At 38.5% G+C, this 13,371-nt stretch overlaps 1 pseudogene; it reads right to left on the bottom strand.

Moving 5' to 3' along the window:
• Positions 1–7,594: 7,594 nt before the first annotated feature.
• LOC129553523 (olfactory receptor 4C11-like) lies at positions 7,595–8,521 on the bottom strand (annotated as a pseudogene).
• Between the last annotated feature and the right edge of the window lie 4,850 nt (positions 8,522–13,371).

The raw sequence follows: 13,371 nt of genomic DNA, 5'->3' as shown, positions 1-13,371 counted from the left end.
AAACCTATATGCAGGTCAGGAAGCAACAGTTAGAACTGGACATGGAACAACAGACTGGTTCCAAATAGGAAAAGGAATACGTCAAGGTTGTATATTGTCACCCTGCTTATTTAACTTCTATGCAGAGTACATCATGAGGAACGCTGGGCTGGAAGAAGCACAAGCTGGAATCAAGATTGCCGGGAGATATATCAATAACCTCAGATATGCAGATGACACCACCCTTATGGCAGAAAGTGAAGAGGAACTCAAAAGCCTTTTGATGAAAGTGAAAGAGGAGAGTGAACAAGTTGGCTTGAAGCTGAACATTCAGAAAATAAAGATCATGGCATCTGGTCGCATCACTTCATGGGAAATAGATGGTGAAACAGTGGAAACAGCGTCATACTTTATTTTTTGGAGCTCCAAAATCAGTGCAGATGCTGATTGCAGCCATGAAATTAAAAGATGCTTGCTCCTTGGAAGGAAAGTTATGACCAACCTAGATAGCACATTAAAAAACAGAGACATTACTTTGCCAACCAAAGTCCGTCTAGTCAAGGCTATGGTTTTTCCCGTGGTCATGTATGGATGTGAGAGTTGGACTGTGAAGAAGGCTGATCGCTGAAGAATTGATGCTTTTGAACTGTGGTGCTGGGGAAGACTCTTGAGAGTCCCTTGGACTGCGAGGAGATCCAACCAGTCCATTCTAAAGGAGATCAGTCCTGGGTGTTCATTGGAAGAACTAAAGCTGAAACTCCAATACTTTGGCCAACTTTGTGACGAGTTGACTCACTGGAAAAGACTCTGATGCTGGGAGGGATTGGGGACAGGAGAAGGGGACGACAGAGAATGAGGTGGCTTGATGACATCACCGACTCGATGGACATGAGTTTGAGTGAACTCCGGGAGTTGGTGATGGACAGGGAGGCCTGGCGTGCTGTGATTCATGCGGTCGTAAAGAGTTGGTCACGACTGAGCAACTGAACTGACTGACTGACTGATGTACTATTTCCTGGCCCAGCTATCTTTTGTTGATGCCTGCTACTCCTGTGTCATTTTCTCCAATCTGATCATATACTCACTCTATTAAAACAAAATCAGCCCTTTCAATGAATGCATGGTGCAGATTTTTGGGGAACATATATTTGCAGGTGCCAATGTCATCCTACTACTGTGATGGCCTATGACCCTGTGTGGCATCTGCAAGCCCTTGCACTATACGGCTATCATGAATCAGTGCCTGTGTGGACTGCTAGTGGGAGTGGCATGGGTGGGAGGCTTTCTTCATTCAACCGTAGAGCTCCTTTTATCATCAAATTACTCTTCTGTGGCCCTACTGTTATAGATCAAAAACAGTCTAGGACTACTCTTAAATATTTAATGTTTTATTAAAACCAAATTGGAGCTTAGTTTCACAAGCTTGATTATTGTATATGTATTCATAAGATTTCATCCTAGTAAAATGCATTAAAGAAATTAAAAAATATAGTGATGGAGCTCCTCTGGTATTCCAGTGGTTAAGAATGTGACTGTCAATGCAGGGGACACTATTTGACCCCAGTCCAGGAGGATTCCACATGCTGAAGGGCAACTAAGGCTGCTTGCCACACTATGGAGCCCACACACCACAACCAGTGAAGCCTGAGTGCCTAGAGCCTGTGCTCCTCAACAGGAGAAGCCCTCACAGTGAGAAGCCCACACACTGCCACAAAGATTAATCCCAGCATGCCACAACCTGAGAAAGCTCACACACAGCAAAAAAGTTGCAATGCAGCAAAAATTAACTAATTAAAAATAAATGTACAAAAAATAAGCAAACAAACAAAACAGTGATATTCAGCAATAATCTTTCAGTTCAGTTCAGTTCAGTCGCTCAGTCGTGTCCGACTCTTAGCGACCCCATGAACCACAGCACGCCAGGCCTCCCTGTCAATTACCAACTCCCGGAGTTCACTCAAACTCATGTCCACAGAGTCGGTGATGCCATCCAGCCACCTCATTCTCTGTCGTCCCCGTCTCCTCCTACCCTCAATCGCTCGCAGCATCAGAGTCTTTTCCAGTGAGTCAACTCGTCGCATGAGGTGGCCAAAGTATTGGAGTTTCAGCTTTAGCGTAAGTCCTTCCAATGAACACCCAGGATTGATCTCCTCTAGAATGGACTGGTTGGATCTCCTTGCAGTCCAAGGGATACTCAAGAGTCTTCTCCAGCACCACAGTTCAAAAGCATCAATTCTTCCACGATCAGCTTTCTTCACAGTCCAACTCTCACATCCATACATGACCATGGGAAAAACCATAGTCTTGACTAGATGGACCTTGATTGGCAAAGTAATGTCTCTGCTTTTTAATGTGCTATATAGGCTGGTCATAACTTTCCTTCCAAGGAGTAAGCGTCTTTTAATTTCATGGCTGCAATCAGCATCCGCAGTGATTTTGGAGCCCAAAAAATAAAGTCTGACACTGTTTCCACTGTTTCCCCATCTATTTCCCAAGAAGTGATGGGACCAGATGCCATGATTTTCGTTTTCTGAATGTTAAGCTTCAAGCCAACCTTTTCACTCTCCTCTTTCACTTTCATCAATAGGCCTTTGAGTTCCTCTTCACTTTCTGCCATAAGGGTGGTGTCATCTGCATATCTGAGGTTATTGATATTTCTCCCAGCAATCTTGATTCCAGCTTGTGCTTCTTCCAGCCCAGCGTTCCTCATGATGTACTCTGCATAGAAGTTAAATAAGCAGGGTGACAATATACAACCTTGACGTACTCCTTTTTCTATTTGGAACCAGTCTGTTGTTCCATGTCCAGTTCTAACTGTTGCTTCCTGACCTGCATACAGGTTTATCAAGAGGCAGGTCAGGTGGTCTGGGATTCCCATCTCTTTCAGAATGTTCCACAGTTTATTGTGATCCACACAGTCAAAGACCTTGGCATAGTCAATGAAGCAGAAATAGATGTTTTTCTGGAACTCTCTTGCTTTCTCCATAATCCAGCGGATGTTGCATTACAAAAAGGCAAGCACTTATATTATCTTCATTTTAGGGGTGGGTAAACAAAGGAAAGGAGTGCATTCCAAAACAGAAATATTGAAGAACATGTAACCGGAATCTAACTGACATCTCAGATCATGCACTTAAGTGCTGTGAGAGATGGCCAAGACAATGATGATTGAAAGGCAGCATAACTATACTAATTAATACTTACTGATTTAGGGACTTGATGGTCTATCTATCCATTTCCTTGTCCATATACATGAATCAATTCAGTGCAGTTCAGTTCAGTCACTCAGTCGTGTCCGACTCTTTGCGAACCCATGAATCACAGCACGCCAGGCCTCCCTGTCCATCACCAACTCCTGGAGTTTACTCAAATTCATGTACATTGAGTCGTTGATGCCATTCAGCCATCACATCCTCTGTCGTCCCCTTCTCCTCCTTCCCCCAATCCCTCCCAGCATCAGGGTCTTTTCCAATGAGTCAACTCTTCACGTGAGACATAAACATGTTGTATATATATTTTTACATTTGCACACATATAAATAATATTCATACATTTAGTTAGTTATATAATATACATATATGTTCATTAACTATAAATAATTCTAACAATTATATGAAAAATATAATATTTATACCCCAAATATATACATATATATATTAATTTGCAATTATTTTCTCTCATTCTAATGGTTGCCTTTTCATTTTGTTTATGGGTTTCATTGTGGTGCAAAAACTAAAATTTAATGAGGTTTCATTCATTTATTTCTGTTTTTATTTTCATTACTTTAGGAGGTGGATCCAATAAACTCTTGCTGTGATTTATATCAAAGAGTTTTCTGTTTATGTTTTCCTCCGAGAATTTTATAGTGTCTGGCCTTACATTTAAGTTTTTTCCATTTTGAGTTTATTTTTGTGTACGGTGTTAGGAAGTGTTCAAATTTCATTGTTTTATATATAACTGTCCAGTTTTCCCAGCACCACTTATTGAAGAGGCTGTTTTTTCTCCATCATATATTCCAGCTTACTTTGTGGTGAGTTAGGGGACCAGGTGCATGGGTTTGTCTCTGTACTTTCTATTCTTTTTTTGTGTGTGTGATCTCTGTTTAAATGCTGAAGAGGGTGTGAAGAAAATGGAACCCTCCAACACTGTTGACAGGAAGGTAAATTTAGCAGCTATGGGGAACAGTATGGAAGTTCCTTCAGTTCAGTTCAGTTGCTCAGTCGTGTCCGACTCTTTGCGACCCCATGAACCACAGCACTGCAGGCCTCCCTGTCCATCACCAATTCCCAGAGTCCACCCAAATCCATGTCTATTGAGTTGGTGATGCCATCCAACTATCTCATCCTCTGTTGTCCCCTTCTCTTCCTGCCCTCAATCTTTCCCAGCATCAGGTTCTTTTCAAATAAATCAGCTCTTCGCATCAGGTGACCAAATTATGGGAGTTTCAGCTTCAGCATCATTCCGTCCAAGGAATATTCAGGACTGATTTCCTTTAGGATAGACTGATTGGATCTCCTCGCAGTCCAAGGGACTCTCAAGAGTCTTCTCCAACACAACAGTTCAAAAGCATCTATTCTTCGGTGCTCGACTTTCTTTATAGTCCTACTCTCACATCCATACATGACTATTGGAAAAACTATAGCCTTGACTAGATGAACCTTTGTTGATAAAGTAATGTCTCTGCTTTTTAATATGCTATCTAGGTTGGTCATAACTTTCCTTCCAAGGAGTAAGCATCTTTTAATGTCATGGCTGCAATCACCATCTTCAGTGATTTTGGAGACCCCAAAAATAAAGTCAGCCACTGTTTCCACTGTGTCCTCATCTATTTGTTTTGAAGTGATGGGATCGGATGCCATGGTCTTAGTTTTCTAAATGTTGAGCTTTAAGCCAACTTTTTCACTCTCCTCTTTCAATTTCATCAAGAGGCTCTTTAGTTCTTCTTCACTTCCTGCCATAAGTGTTGTGTCATCTGCATATCTGAGGTTATTAATATTTTTCCCAGCAATCTTGATTTCAGCTTATGCTTCCTCCAGCCCAGTGTTTCTCATGATGTAAGCTAAAAATAGAACTACCCTATGACCCATGAATCCCACACTTGTACATACATCTAGGAAAAAGCAATTTGAAAAGATACATGCACCACAGTATCCATTACAGCACTATTGATAATAGTTAGGACATGGAAGCAATCTAAATGTCCATCGATACAGGAATGCATAAAGAAGTTGTGGTACAAATAAACAATGGAATGTCACTCAACCCTGCTGTGCTGTGCTTAGTTGCTCAGTCCTGTCTGACTCTTTTTAACCCCATTGACTGTAATCCACCAGGCTCCACTGTCCAGGGCATTCTCCAGGCAAGAATTCTGGAGTGGGTTGTCATGCCTTCCTCCAGGGGATCTTCCCAACCCAGGGATCGAATCCAGGTCTCCCACATTACAGACAGATTCTTTACTGTCTGAGCCACCAGGGAAGCCCTACTCAGTTATGAAAAGAACAAAATAATGCTATTTGAATCAACATGGCTTGACCTATAGATTGTCATACTCACTAAAGTAAGTCAAACATAGACAAATATCATATGATATCACTTATATGTGGGATTTTAATTTTTTATTTTATTTTTAAAATTTTATTTTTTTATTGGAGGCTAGAGGTTATAAATGAACTTATTTATAAACCAGAAGTAGAGTCATGGATGTAGAAAATAAATTTATGTTTACTAGGGAATAAGGAAGGGGCAGGGATAATTTGGGAGCTTGGGATTGACATGTACACAGTACCATATATAAACTAGATAACTAAAAAGACCTGTTGAATAGCACAGAGAATTACTCAATACTCTGTTATGGCCTATAGGGGAAAAGAATCTAAAGAAAAAGAGTGGATATATGTACATGTATAACAGATTCACTTTTCTATATACCTGAAATCAACAGAACATTGTAAACTGACAACGTACCAATATATTTAAAAATGTCAAAACAACATACACACACAAAACCAATACTTGATGGATATCTTCAGTTTGATTTTCCTCCCATTAGAACTGTAACTTGTATTCGCTGAATAAAATAAAATATTGCTGGCAAACATATTGGTGGCCAATAATTAAAAAAATAAATTTTAGTAAATATATTTAAATTCATTTATGATAACAATAGCACATACTAGATTTTGTTATGTATGCAATCTTGAACCCTTATCACAAGCCAATAGCATAGAGATTATTTTAGTTTCCATTTTATAGACAAACACTGAAGCCTAGAATTCCATCTATCTTTCTTGAACTTACAGGTTTATGAGGTGATAGAATAAGGATTTGGATTCATCAAGACTGAATCCAAAGCTAATGGTCTTAATCATGATATTCTACTCCCCATTTCAAAGTTAGAATAAAACCAGTTCGTGACCACTTCATCAATTCCTAATGTTTCCTGTGTTTTAGTTCACATTACAGATGTTTAAATAAACTGGATTAGAGGCATTTATTATAGATTAGAGATAAGGAAGACATATGAAACTGTTTTGAAACATTCCTTCTTATATTTCTCAGCAGAATAATCTCGAGGATAGATTTACTCTGGAAATGTCAAAGAATTGCTATTTGTTCTGAATTTGTTATTAGTACGTTTTTGAAAGACATATTCAACTTTATAATATATTTGAGACATAACTGAGATAGAAAAAAAGCACTGGAAACATATCAGGAATTCTACTTCTTCCTGAGAGAAATGAAAGTGTACTTAGAATTGAGAGTTGCTCCTTTAGGTGAATCACTTTTGAGGGCAGATGACTATTCAAAATTATACAGTTTAGATTAATAGCATCTTTCAAAATCACTTAAAATTACACCATTTCCCCTATTTAATTTGGCTGCAAGTACTTCTGAACCAAACTGAACTTCTGAACCACATTAAAACTTCTAAGTTTTTCTTCCCTGTATAACATCTTATTCTATTATCTAAACTTTATGTTTTCACCTTCATGTAAGCTTATTTTCTTCTCATTTATATCTCTTACATTTGTTCATCCATTCAATCATCTGAAGTACAAATAACCACAAAACCCTGTATAGTAAGTGTATGTGTCTGTGCCTGTTTTTATACTGGCATGAGAGATATTTAGACTAGATGAGCATGTAACAAAATTATGACACTTCTCTTTTATACACATGGGCCTCCTAATGTACCACATGAAACTTCTGAGTCACCACTTTAGACACCAAATTTTGAAATGTCCCAAAAAGTACAAATACATGAGAATTTTTTTAAAAAAACCATGTTATTTTTACTTTGTTGGTGATGTACAGGGAAGCCTGGTGTCCTGCAGTCCATGGGGTTGCTAAGACACAACTGAGTGACTTAACTGAACTGAACTGACTGAAAAATAAACTTTGACAGGGGATCATGATTAGAATTGGAATTTTGGTCCATGTAAGAATGAGAAGCCTTGGTATTGATTTTGCCTGTGAATTAAAAAAAAAAATAAAGCAGAGCATACTATGATTTTATTTATGCTATTCCCAAAAGAGTCAAACATTGTCATATATGATAATTTATACAGATTCGCTAAAACCATGACTCAATAAACAATCAGTCTAGACCCACAATTCATCTTTTGCTTTCTGAGTTAATTCTGACATGCCATAACTTTCTCATGGCATTTTTCACTTCTGCATCCCTCAGTGTGTAGATGAGTGGATTGAGGAAGGGTATTTCAATTGTGCAGAATACTTCCACCATTTGTCCATGGGGAATGTGGTTGGGGGCCGAGTGTATATAAACATACACAGACCAAATGATAAGACAGCTACAATGACATGGGAAGTGCAAGTGGAGAGGGCCTTTTTCCTTCCTCCTGCTCTGTGGTTCCACAGCTAATGCAAGATAACAATGTAAAAGATCATCAGAATTATAAAACTTCTTGTATAAAGTGCCCCACTATTAATCGCCACCAGTAAGTTCATCACATAAATATACATGCAGGCAAGTTTCAACAGTGGCTGCATATCACAGCAATAGTGATCAATCAAATTGGATTTGCAGAAGGGCAATCTTAAGGTCAGAATAATCTGAGCCATAGAATGTGTAAAAGACCCTATCCATGCAAGAACAATCAGGATGATGCAGGCTTGCTGGCTCATGATGGTTGCGTAATTCAAGGGCTTACAGATGGTCACATACTGATCCATGGCCATGAGGACCAGGACAAAGATCTCCATGCATCCAAATAAATGTAGCACAAAGACCTGAGTCAGGCACTCATTGTAAGATATACTTTTCTTCGCAGACAGGGCATCCATGATTAATCTCGGGGCTACTGAAGTTGAAAAGCAGATATCAACCAAAGACAAAATAGGAAGAAGTACATGGGACTCCGAAGTGTCTGGCTGAATTTTACAGTCATAATAATAAGGAAATTACCCATCAACGTTTCTACATAGAAAATGAAGAAGATTGCAAATACCATTCTCTGCTTCTTAGGATTTTGAGTCAATCCTAACAGTATGAAATCATTACACTGTTATTTTGCTGCATTGTTTCATGTGGTGATGGCAAAGCTTTGCTGAGAAAGTATCTTCAAAGGAGAAAAAAAGAAAGAAATGGCATGAATGCTACATGCGTGATAAGTCACTTTAGTCACGTCCCACTCTTTGTGATCCCATGGACTGTAGTCACCAGGGCCCTCTGTCCACAGAATTCTCCAGGCAAGAATCCTGGAATGGATTGCCATTTCCTTCTCCAGTGGATCTTCCTGACCCAGGGACTGATCAGTGTCTGTTGCTGCTTTGGCAGGTGGGTTCTTTACCACTAGCACTATAGAGCCCTAATAGGTACACAGTATCCAAGACCATCCCCATGGAAAAGAAATGCAAAAAAGCAAAATGGCTGTCTGAGGAGGCCTTACATATAGCTGTGAAAAGAAGAGAAGCGAAAAGCAAAGGAGAAAAGGAAAGATATAAGCATCTGAATGCAGAGATCCAAAGAAAAGCAAGGAGAGATAAGAAAGCCTTCCTCAGTGATCAATGCAAAGAAATAGAGGAAAACAACAGAATAGAAAAAACAAGAGATCTCTTCAAGAAAATTAGAGATTCCAAGGGAACATTTCATGCAAAGATGGGCTCGATAAAGGAAAGAAATGGTATGGACCTAACAGAAGCAGAAGATATTAAGAAGAGGTGGCAAGAATACACAGAAGAACAGTACAAAAAAGATCTTCACGACCAAGATAGTCACGATAATGTGATCACTGACCTAGAGCCAGACATCTTGGAATGTGAAGTCAAGTGGGCCTTAGAAAGCATCACTACGAACAAAGCTAGTGGAGGTGATGGAATTCCAGTTAAGCTATTTCAAATCTTGAAAGATGATGCTATGAAAGTGCTGCACTCAATATGCCAGCAAATTTGGAAAACTCAGCAGTGGCCACAGGACTGGAAAAGTCAGTCTTCATTCCAATCCCAAAGAAAGGCAATGCCAAAGAATGCTCAAACTACCGCACAATTGCACTCATCTCACACGATAGTAAAATCATGCTCAAAATTCTCTAAGCAATACGTGAACTGTGAACTTCCAGATGTTCAAGCTCATTTTAGAAAAGGCAGAGGCACCAGAGATCAAATTGCCAACATCCGCTGGATCATGGAGAAAGCAAGAGAGTTCCAGAAAAACATCTATTTCTGCTTCATTGACTATGCCAAAGACTTTGACTGTGTGGATCACAATAAACTGTGGAGCATCCTGAAAGAGATGGGAATACCAGACCATCTGACCTGCCTCTTGAGAAACCTATATGCAGGTCAGGAAGCAACAGTTAGAACTGTACATGGAACAACAGACTGGTTCTAAATAAGAAAAGGAGTACGTCAAGGCTGTATACTGTTACCTTGCTTATTTAACTTATGTGCAGAGTACATCATGAGGAACACTGGGCTGGAAGAAGCACAAGCTGGAATCAAGATTGCCGGGGGAAATATCAATAACCTCAGATATGCAGATGACACTACCCTTATGGCAGAAAGTGAAGAGGAACTCAAAAGCCTCTTGATGAAAATGAAAGAGGAGAGTGAAAAGGTTGGCTTGAAGCTCAACATTCAGAAAACAAAGATCATGGCATCTGGTCCCATCACTTCATGGGAAATAAATGGGGAAACAGTGGAAACAGTGTCAGACTATTTTTTTGGGCTCCAAAATCACTGCGGATGCTGATAGCAGCCATGAAATTAAAAGATGCTTACTTCTTGGAAGGAAAGTTATGACCAACCTAGATAGCATATTAAAAAGCAGAGACATTACTTTGCCAACAAAGGTCCGTCTAGTCAAGGCTATGGTTTTTCCAGTGGTCATGTATGGATGTGAGAGTTGGACTGTGAAGAAAGCTGATAGCTGAAGAATTGATGCTTTTGAACTGTGGTGTTGGAGAAGACTCTTGAGAGTCCCTTGGACTGCGAGGAGATCCAATCAGTCTATCCTAAAGGAAATCAGTCCTGAATATTCCTTGGACGGAATGATGCTGAAGCTGAAACTCCCATAATTTGGTCACCTGATGCGAAGAGCTGATTTATTTGAAAAGAACCTGATGCTGGGAAAGTTTGGGGGCGGGAGGAGAAGGGGACGACCAAGAATGAGATGGCTGGATGGCATCACCGACTCTGTGGACATGAGTTTGAGTGAACTCCGGGAGTTGGTGATGGACAGGGAGGCCTGGCATGCTGTGATTCATGGGGTCGCGGAGAGTCGGACACGACTGAGTGACTGAACTGAACTGATCATGGGACTGCCACCTTCCAATACATAATCATTTATCTGTAGTGCAATGTTTTATCTGAATTAAATGGAATTCATAATACTCAATCAACCTATTTCTTATATACATCTGAAAATAATAAGAAATTGAAAATAATAAAAAAGAAATTAATTCTTCAGATGTCATGAATATTAATTTGAGTTATTTCACAAGAGTGAATACTCTTTCAGCTGAAGGTTTTCTTCAGTTTCTATCAAGGACATATTGATATTATTGTTCCCTATTGCAGAAGTATAGAAAAAGTTTACCTCATTTACTCAGTATTCTGTCGCATCTTCAACAAAATGTCTGGTGATAAAATACTCTTCTACTCAACATTGCTTTGAATAATGATTATCTAAACATTTCAGAATGTCTTTCATAATAAAACCTGAATATTCTTGAGAATCTCTTGGACAGCAAAGAGATAAAACAAGTCAATCCTAAAGGAAATCAGTCCTGGATATTCATTGGAAGGACTGATGCTGAAATTGAAGCTCCAATACTTTGGCCACCTTATGAGAAGAACTGAGCCATTGAAAAGACCCTGATGCTGGGAAAGATTGAAAGCAGGAGGAGAAGAGGAAAACAGAGGATGAGATACTTGGATGGCATCACGGACTCAAAGAACATGAGTTTGAGTAAACTCTGGGAGATAGAGAAGGACAGGGATGCTTGGTGTGCTGCAGTACCTGCATTCGTAAAGAGTTGGATATAACTTAGCGACTGAACTACAACAAAGCACACATAAAAATATATGCACATACACACACTGCATTACACACGTAGACACATATGATAGTAGACCAGAGGAGAGAAAAGAAAAAAGCATAAAATGTTAGCAATGAGTACACAGCCAGTTGATCAAGTCTACCATTAAATTGATTTTAATCTGTTGCCTTGCCAAAGTTTAATTTTTACTTCTTAAACCTTTCTAGTTGTTTACAATTTTAATATTTTTCAATTTTAATGTGGTTTCTTTCAGTATTTTAAAGTTTTCATTGAATTTATGACAATATCGCTACTGTTTTTTGTTTTGTTTTTCCTGGCTGCAAGGCTTGTGTAATCTTAGCTCCTGACCGGGAATCGAACCCACATCCCCTACCTTGGAAGGCAAAATCTTAACCACTGATCACCAGGAAAGTCCCCAGATGTTGGCAATCTTAAATTCAGCTCCTATTTTTTTTTTTAATTTTAGTCTTTAAATTATACTATATTGTTCAAAGCTAAATTTGAACTCAGGGATTCACTATGTCTAAAATGAAGGAAAAAATTAAAAAATGAACATATGCCATATTCAGAACTTTTTAAAAATATTTCAAATTTATGGTTAAGTACTAGGAATTTATAAAATGATCCCAGAAAGCGATAAGTAAGAGGCAAAAATAAAGAGAACATTTTTTCATATCTAGCTATATGCAAATCACTGAACAATTTGTCTTATGTGCCTTTATAGCCTCCAAACAAACAGTCAGTAACAGATTATATATGTGCAACTTGTAAAGTGTATTTTCAACTCACATGCCAGACAAAAGCATAATTTTAAGTTTAAATAGATTTCATTTATTAATCTTAGAAAAAAAAACAGTAGAATAATCCATTTTTAACAAAGACTCTTCTTGCTAAATACAATGAAACATAGGTAAAGATGCTTAATTTCATTCACAGTTAAATACATTCAAATTAAATATCAAATTAGGTAACATTTTAACCCATTTTTGAATAAAGCAATCTTTGTGATGGAATCTGTTGATATATAGTGCTGACAAGTTGTGGGTTTTAGTCCAATCTACCCATTTTTGGTAGGAGGCTAAGCGGGCTCAGTCTCTTAGGGGATAATTTTCAGCATCTATAATATTACAACTGCACTCAGCATTTGGGTCTAGTGACTCCATTGCCTGCAGATACTTTTACTCACAGCGTCAAAGACCATCTTTGCAACCTTTCCTCTGAGGGCAAAAGATGAGAATGGTCTTAAAATATATGTGAAGGGAACTGAATAAATAAGAGGCGGCAATTTTATTTATACCAGTTGTTAAGCCATTATTAGAAACATAGCAGGGACTTCCCTGTTGGTCCAGTGGTTAAGACTTTGACTTCCAATACAAGGAGTGGGGGTTTTATCCCTGGTCAGGTAGCTAACAACCTGTATGCCTCGTGACCAAAACACCAAGAAATAAAAAAAGAAGAAATATTGTAACAAATTAAATAAACATTTAAAAAATGGTCCACATCAAAAAAATCTTAAAGAAAAAAAGCAAATACATGTGCAATGGTCTTTAAAGTAAATTTTAAAGTAAACTAAGAGGACAGCATTGTATGCTAGGAAGTTAAGTGTTAAATAAGGATAGAAATTTTTGTTCATAAACTACTGAATTTGAGTGCCTAGGAAAGAGTAGGGTCTTAACCAATATCTGTTGAGTGAACAGAAGCTTTAAGAAAATAACCTATACATGCAGCCTAGTAGTGTTTCACACTATACTATATTCAGATGACACTGAGGTTTTTAAGATCTTACCAGGTTTGTAGGAATGCATGCAGAAGTTAGGATGTTCACTTGCTCTTTTTTCATCCCAAGGCAATTTGGACACCCTTGGCTCAA

Source organism: Moschus berezovskii, chromosome 14 (genome assembly GCF_049115385.1).
Source record: "Moschus berezovskii isolate FMDL1 chromosome 14, NW_MosBer_1.0, whole genome shotgun sequence".
NCBI lineage: Eukaryota > Metazoa > Chordata > Mammalia > Artiodactyla > Moschidae > Moschus > Moschus berezovskii.
The sequence above is the reverse complement of the archived record's forward strand: the minus strand, read 5'-3'. Positions and strand labels throughout refer to the sequence as shown.